The sequence below is a fragment of the Thermobia domestica genome, chromosome 6 (genome assembly GCF_964235325.1).
Source record: "Thermobia domestica chromosome 6, izTheDome1.hap1.1, whole genome shotgun sequence".
Taxonomy (NCBI): Eukaryota; Metazoa; Arthropoda; class Insecta; order Zygentoma; family Lepismatidae; genus Thermobia; species Thermobia domestica.
Genome location: NC_137459.1, coordinates 263,854,608 through 263,863,412, shown reverse-complemented (window position 1 = coordinate 263,863,412; position 8,805 = coordinate 263,854,608). Strand labels below are relative to the sequence as shown.

Genomic DNA, 8,805 nt, shown 5'->3' with positions numbered 1-8,805 from the left:
TTAGATTATTTTATGTAAATATATAGTTTTCAAACGGATATAATAATGACGAATGCGATCTATGATTATATAAAACGTATTTATATGAAATTGTAGTTATATGACAAATTAGAGTTTTAAATTGAAGTTCAAACATTGTATCGGTTGTTTAATTGTATAGTGCAAGATATCACTTATATATTCTTCCATCTTATAATCATTCATCGGTAATTCAGATTCAGATAAAATCTGTCAAGAGAAAAAAACAATGTGTTTTATCTTTTGCAAATACCTCTGTCAATATGTGAAATAGCATTCTGTGAAATTTTATAGACACGAATTGTTATATTTGAATATCTTTGTTTCTAAAGTTGGAAGACCAAAAGCGAATATACTCCGTACTGAAAAATATACCCCTTCATTAGAAGCAAGAATTGAGTAGAATCTTGAATACATTACCTTAACAAACTAAAATTCAACAACCGAAGACGTAATCTTGACATTGACGGCCCTTTCCAAAGCGTAACAATATGGTATGGAACCTGTGGAGAAACGTGGAAATCGAACCACAATATACTCTGGAAGGAAATGATGCCAGGTCTTAAATGCCAGAAAGCGCGTACGCTTACCTCTTATCCACAAATAATAATGTAAACGATATGTATAAATATTCTTAAATTTTAATATTTTTGATTCTGACGTTAGAAGACTAAAACGCAAAAACACACCATACTGAAAAATATAACAGAGCATCGGAAGCATCTATTAGAAAAGAATTACTAGTCACAGATGGCAGTGGGATGTATTTTCTTGTCCTCTGCAGTAGAAAGTCAAATCAAAACTAAAGTGTGATGAGAGTCTTTATTGAAAGATAACATGATCTGTTGGAAGAAGTCTCAATATATAATTTTCATTTGTGCAATGCACTGCAATAATATATCAAAAGAGAAAAGAAAAGTGCGGACTGTAATTGAACGAATATATATTGCAGAAATTATTCTGGCTTGAGAACATCTTCACAAGTTTTGAATAATTTATCGTGATATCAAACTTGGAATATGCTTCTGGACTCTCAGGGTCATATTGTTCTGGCGGAGTTTGGTCTGAGTAAAGAGTTTGTTCCTCATGAAAAGGAAAAGGAACACAAAGCATATTACTTTTCTGGTACCATTGAATATATGGTACCAGAAGTCGTACGCGGTGGTGAGGCAGGAAGAGATATTGCTGTGGACTGGTGAAGTGTAAGTGTTCTTACGTATGAACTGTTGACTGGTGCTTCTCCATTCACTGTTGAGGGAGAAAGACATTCACACCAAGAAATATCCAGGAGAATCCTAGAGATTGATCCACCAATACCAGACGATCTATCTCCTGAGGTTGCAGATCTTATTTTTAAGCTTTTGATCAAAGACCCTCGTAAGAGGTTAGGCGGCGGAGTTGATGATGCCGAAAAATTGAAGAGACATCCGTTCTTTAAGAGCGTAAATTGGAATGATTTGGCTGAAAAGAAGATCCCTGCTCCATTTGTCCCAAAGATTACAGACGAATTAGATGTGAGCAATTTTTCAGACGAATTTGCGAGAATGACGCAAACAGATTCACCTAATGTAGTGCCTCCTAATTTTGATAAGATATTTAAGGGATACTCCTACATATCGCCCTCCATGTTATTTAGTGAAAATGTGATCAGTGATGATCTTCTCCGTCCTTCTCTTTATAAAAGACCAAGCACCACTAATATCGTCGCCTGCAGATTTAAAAATTCCCCCGTTTTCCATAATTACGACATTGATTTTCGGGAAGGTATCCTGGGAGATAGTATCTTCTCGGTTTGCCGCAAATACGTTCACAAACAAACAGGTCAAGAATATGCAGTGAAAATTGTTAGCCGCAAAATAGATTGCACGCAAGAAATTAACTTGTTTCGAGCCAGCCAAGGACGTCCGAACATTGTACAATTGCATGAAGTCTACCACGAAGAGGTTCACACTGGCCTAGTATTGGAACTACTTAAAGGTGGAAAATTGTAATAGTATTTCCAGACGGCAACACTGTTTTCTTCTTTCATCCGAACGAAGCGGACTCCCGTCCGGTGAGTTACGCTCGGCATTGCCACGGTGTGAAGATGTCTGCTTGAGGCTTACGTGACCATGAGGAAGCGTGGATTCGCTGCACGCCCACGAGTTTGTTCTATCGGTGCGTTAGGAAATTAGTTTGACTTTTGCTTAGTGCGTTTAAAAGGAGACCAAGTATAACAATTATCAATAACGAATATATCTGGAAAGTATGAAAAAGGGTGAACTGATATATTCTCGTTAATGTCGGAAAGTGGGGCAGGAAAGTGGAGTCGTTAAAAATCAATGGATTTACTTTAATTACCGATGCAAATATTCGATTCTGGTATTAAAGAAGAAAGTATTGAAAGGGAATGATTTTGGTTAACTACGCCAATTACCAGATCGTTGGTTTGCAGAGAGATGGATGAAAAATCGATCACTCCACTTTGTTTTGTCTTATTTGAATACGTTATTAATTCTTTTGAGAGGATATTGTCTTCCGTCTTTCCTTTCGTTATTTGTGGTGAATGGAGTGGTTTGAGTAAGAGTCAAATAGAAGCTCGATTTCCACCCAGAGGAGAAGGACGACGAGATACCGTTGATAAGGAAAGGTATTTAACTACCATTGCAAGGTAAGAACTAGTTAAATTTTTGTACTTCCCTGTGACCCTTGTTAATGATAGGGATATGTTTTTCTTAGTTGAGTTGGTTATCTCGTAGGGTGCTTCCTTTGATCAGAATTTTTCCGTCCTTCGTTAACTACGAAGTTGTCTAGACCATTTTTCTGAATTCATCTACCGTTTTTGACTAAAATTTCAGCTCGATGCTTATTAACGAATTTTCAGCAGTCGAAGGAAAAGATTATTTTGTTGCCTGGAAGTACTATATTATTTATTAGAAAGAGAGTAATTCATAACTGAAATAAATATTAAAAATTTTAACGGGATCAATCCCAGTGCTACTTTGATATAAGTACGTGGCGTGACCACTTGTAAATTTGCTTTATAATTGATACAAATCTAATCTTGTTTGAATCTTTTTAAGAGAATGAAATTAAAGAAAAGTAATTGCATAAAAATTAAGGTTAGGTGGAGAATCCCCCCCTCCATTATTTTTGAATCAGGAACATTTCAGAGTTGTATGAATTATTGTGTCCCTAAAGAAAATATTTCTAATTGGAATACTTGAGGGTTTACGTCGCATACAAATATGACATTTCATTTATATAATTGTTATTCGTTGCAACAGAACATTTATTGTTATCCACTTTTTTGGAATTCAATAAAATTATAAATCAAGGAATTTGTGTGATTATTTTTCAGATTATATGTGTTTTTGTTTGTGTTATTTTATTTAAGCTAATTTAATTGCACGTTATATTCAACTGAAGGTTGGTGGAAAGAATCTGTTTGAACCAAATAAAAGGTAAGGGTGGTTGGGGGATTGGGCTGAGATATCGCACACAAGAATCTTCAGATGATCCGCACCCAAAGCATTCAAGAAAGATTCTTATGTCGAAAAGAAGAAGAAGAAAAGAATAAATGGAGGAAAAGGAAATTTGAAAACAGTGAAGGTGTCACCTGTAACCAGATAGTATCTAAAGAGAATCCTTTAATACAGATGGACGTTTCTCCATTTGATAATGTAGGGAGTGACTCACAAGCTTCGGACATTGATCATGAACAAACTGGTAACTTTTATAAATTATTACATCGAAATAAAAAGTATTTGGATCCGGAGTTAACTCACAAGGCGAGGAACCAATCTGTATTAAGCACACAGGTGAATAAACCGACTAATGATGAGTGTATAAACACAAAGGTGAATAAACGCACTCAAGAGGAGGAGAAGCAGAAAACTTGGAAATATTCGGGTTCGGATATTGAGGATTTTGTATCTGAGGTTAGAATAAAAAAGAGTAGGGTGTTTTAAAGACTTGTTGGTCGACTACACTTACATCAACAAAAAACCTTTTAAAGAAACACCATTTCCGGTTCCTCGACAAAAGGAACAGGTTTTTGATTCTCAAATTAAGGAATTGATAGACCAAGGGATATTAGTTGAAGTCGATCACTCAAATTATGCAGTGTGTGTTTTCTGGTGAACAATAAGGATGGTACCCATCGTCTTGAAGTGAATTTCTGTAAGGCTAACTCACTGATTGTTAATGACGTATGTCCTTCGCGTAATCTCGAGGAGTGTTTGACTGCATTGGCGGGTAATACAGTGTTTTCCAGATTAGATCTTAAGAAAGCATATCGACAAATCTACCTTCATGAAGAGTTTAGAGAAATAACTACCACAGTAACACGTAAGGGTAGTTATCAATTTACTCGAATTCTGGTCGGAATTAAGACAGGAGGTAATATACTCGCCCGGGCAATGGAAAAGATTCTCGGAGATTTGGTTAGTGAGGGTGTACGCATATATTTTGATGATGTCCTTTTAAGTAGAAAAACTTAAGAAGAACACAAGAAATTGATGACAAAAGTATTTGATCGTTTTCGTAAATATAATATAACGATTTCCCCAGAGAAGATTTTGTTCTTTTATAGGAAAATTAAGTACCTTGGCTATATCATAGACGGTAACCCTACGGAAACAGATTCGTCTAGAGTGTCTACAATAAGAAATATACCTCCACCCAGGAACAGAAGGGGTTTAATGAAAATATTAGGACTTTTTTTCATATTACTCTAAATTTGTTCCCCAATTGCAGGAAATTACGGGTCCTTTAAGTGAGCTTAGGTCTATTAATAGAAAATTTACTTGGACAAGTGAGGAACAAAAGATTCTGGGTAAGTTGAAAGATCTGTTAATTAACAATGCAGTCCTCAAAACACCAGATTTAAATAAAAGATTTATAGTCCATGTTGACGGAAGAGGCCGTGCAATTAGAAGAGTCCTTGCACAGAAAAACGATGACGGTGTAGCAGTCCCTGTAGCATTTTATAGTAAGTGACTTTCTGAAGCAGGCAAACATAGAAGCATTTACGAGTTTGAGTTTATCAGTCTCGTAAAACTATTTCAAGATTTAAAAATTATCTGGTTTCAGAAATTGATATATATATACTGATAATAAAGCATTGAGTTGGATCCTAAACAACTCGAAGAGATTGTCGAAATATGGTCCTTTGGTAGAGACCTTGTGTCATCTTAATTATGTTATTCACCACATCCGTTCAGATTATATTGTAGCCGATTTTTTAACGCGGATGCATGATCCTTTTGAGTTCAATATTTCTGACACTCCTGTTGGTTTGCCTTCATTTAGGAATAATATGAAAATAGCAAATACTTGGCGTTTGCCATTAGTTAGGGAACCAATACATGTTTTACAAAAGGATGATCCTGAATTATCAAGATTAGAATGATTAGAAGCAGGTGAACAGGTAACAGGTTATTCCTTGAATAATAAGATCTTGATGAAAAGGACGAACTCTATCATAAATCCATTCAAGATAGTTATTCCAAAAAGACTACAACGCATTATTATTGAATATTTTCATGATGATCGACTAACAGGATCTCATTCTGGAGTTTTTCGAACTTTGAAGGAAATCATGAAAAGATTTATTTGGAATAATGTCGTGAATGATGTAAAAGAATATGTGAGATCGTGTGATATTTGTCAGCTTGTTAAGGAATCGAATCAAAAGAAGATGGGTCCTTTAGAATCTAAAAAGCAAAAAGAATAAATTCTTGTTGGGCTTATGATCTAATTGGCCCTCTCCCATCTTCACAAGGCTTCAGAATCATTTTAATAGGAGTCGATTATGCAAGTAGCTTCGTAATCCTAGAAAAAATGAATAAGATTACTTCTACATTATTAGCTAAGATATTTAAGGAAATTTTCAGTAGTCTAGAGTATCCAGAGACTCTAGCATTTGATAATGCTTCTGTTTTCGTGTCAGAGTATTTTTCTAAGTTTCTCTTTGGATTGGGTATTAAACATATTACAATTAGCTCATACCACCCAGAGCCGAATCCAGCAGAAAGATTCATGAAAACTCTGAAATCGGCGATGAGAGCTTATTACTCAGATAAACAAAAACAATGGTCAAATCTTATTCCAGAACTCCAAAATTTTTTAAACATCTGCGAACATTCAGGACTGAAAGGTGTTCCAATGGAACTCTATTATGGACGTCCGAATTTTACACCATTAGAAAACCGTTGGCACATTTCAGATCTTGATCTTGACGTTAAATGAGGTAAGGAGTTATGGAAGAATGCTTTATCCAATATGAATAAGGCTCGGTACAGGAGGAAAAAACTGATGAATCAACGTAGACGACCAGTTGTTGTTCAAATGAATGACAGAGTTTTAGTTAGAAGTCATAAAATAACGTCCATAAGAGTAAAGATATCAAAGTCGCTCAGCGATAAATGGATCGGACCTTTTGTGATTAGGAGATTCCTTACACCCAATACACTTTTACTTTCGAATGGAAATGATGACCAATTGTTTTTTTTTTGTGTACTTAAATGTATTTTACCTTTCGCCAAAGATAAACGTTTTAAAGAGAATATACATAACTTGGGATATATTGCAAATAAATATTTTCAAAGATAAACTTTTAATAAGAGTATACATAAGTTGAGATATATATATTGCAAATAAATATTTTACAAAATGTTATGAATATAACTTTTATTGGCATTTCAAAATATAAAAAGAAAAGTTTAACATGTTAAATATAAATCGATGGATGAGCGCCAAATTGCAGTTACGCCTTTTTGGCACTCAACCATCAAAATACAAATTTACTAGTGAAAAATGACGAACTGGAAAATCTATAAAGGTTAATAAAAATTTCAATGTGCTTTTGTCTAGATTTTAAAAGAAATTTTTATATTTGCAACATAATAATGAGAAATTTTATATTCCTAGCTAAGACTGTGTATCCTGAGTTCACGATGCTCCCATATATGTCGTTTTTTCCCTCAATGTGGGGGAAATTGTAACAAAAGCCGCCACTGAATCCTGGAATTTTAACAGAATTGTCAAGACGACATTTATTACAAATGCAGAAGCAAATAAAAATAACTTAAAATGTAAAACATCGAAAATGAAAAGAAATTGTTGTAACATTCTTTTTAATATTTTTGAAAAAGAAGAAAAATCCCTAACAACCCTCACTTTTTTATTGGTTCAATCAGTATCTTTTCAGCAACCTTCAGTTAAATATAACGTGCAAATAATTTAGCTGTAACAAATAACACAAACATACACAAATACAATCTAGAAAATAATCACGCAAAAATCCTTGTTTTATAATTTTATTGAATTGCAAAAAGTGGATAACAATAAATATTATATGCAACGAATAAGAATTATATCAATAAAATGTCGTATTTTGGGTGTGACGTAAACCCTCAAGAATTCCAATTAGAAATATTTTCTTTTCTTTACTTACTTAGGTATCGAATCTTGTATAGTATCAAAGCTATCTAGGGACACAATAATCCATACAACTCTCAAACGTAAGTGGTTCAAAAATAATGGCAGGGGAGATTCTCAAGCTAACTTTGTAAATCTAAAGTGAAGGAAGTTTTCAAATCAGACAAGCAATTTGGGCTGTGCACTCTTTATGAGCCCAATGCTAAATAAAAATCAACGTTACCATTTACCTGGACCTACAATATAAGTGAATTAAGTTACTGTCTTATGATAACGTGTCGATGGCCAGCCCACATTTCAAAAAGTCACATCATTCATTTATGTTGTGGGTTCAGGTAAATGGCAAAGTTGCATTTCTACTAACATCGGGCGCATAAGGAGTGCAGAGCCCAAACGGCTCGTCCGATTTGAAAACTTCCTTCACTTTAGATTGAAAACATCATATTTGGAGATGGTTTTCCATCTTACATTTTGTTCTAACTCTGATAATAACGGGTACCCTATGTCAGGGGACTTTTGAGACACCTTATATATATATATATATATATATATATATATATATATATATATATATATATATATATAATATTATAATGCAAAATACTCCCTACTAAATTATATACTGCAGTATCACAAACAACTTTTTAAGAAATTCTTGCGGACATTCTTTAAGTAAGAGGAATCTTAAAGACCGAAATAATATAATATTGGCCTTGAGTTTAACGTCCCTTTCAGTAGCGAGGAAATATTAGAAAGGAACTACTGATTAACATAGATTCAGAACTACTTCAACACCCGCCAAGAACTAAAGCCGTGTCTTTCACATCAAAGGAGTGTATTCTAATCTCTTACCGACGGAGGAACTCCGATAAAATATAATTTAATGTACTAAATCTAACATCAAAGTATTACAGGAGGAAGTCAAGTGCATTCAAAGGACTTCAGTAAAAGTAAATCTTAACACAATATCTAATTGGAACAAACAGAACATAGAGCTTAAAGTAACCCTTTATATACCTCTTGTACCCCAGAAGTCATTTTAGTTTCATGGATAGTGCAGATAATATCAAACGGTGCGACAACCAGTTGTAAAAAGGTTTAACAGTGTTCACTTAATTCTTAATATATGTAAGTAGTAGGCCAATGATTAAGTATATTGATAAGGTTTTTAAAAAAGTTTGAAAAGTTACTTTGATCTTTATAACGTAATTGTCATTTTTTAAAATTATTCTTCTCTTAATCATCTCAAGTATTCAGTGAATATTTACTTTTTAGCTGTCAACCGTATTGCTCCCCGTGAAGAATTAAGTGTTTCAGCAAACTTTGGTACTCTCCATCGCTAGAGGATTTAAAGCATTTGTGTTA

The 8,805-nt window shown here is 34.0% G+C and overlaps 1 pseudogene; it reads left to right on the top strand.

Moving 5' to 3' along the window:
* The first annotated feature begins 900 nt into the window (after positions 1 to 900).
* Positions 901 to 2,009, top strand: LOC145687528 (ribosomal protein S6 kinase alpha-5 pseudogene; annotated as a pseudogene).
* Positions 2,010 to 8,805: the final 6,796 nt, after the last annotated feature.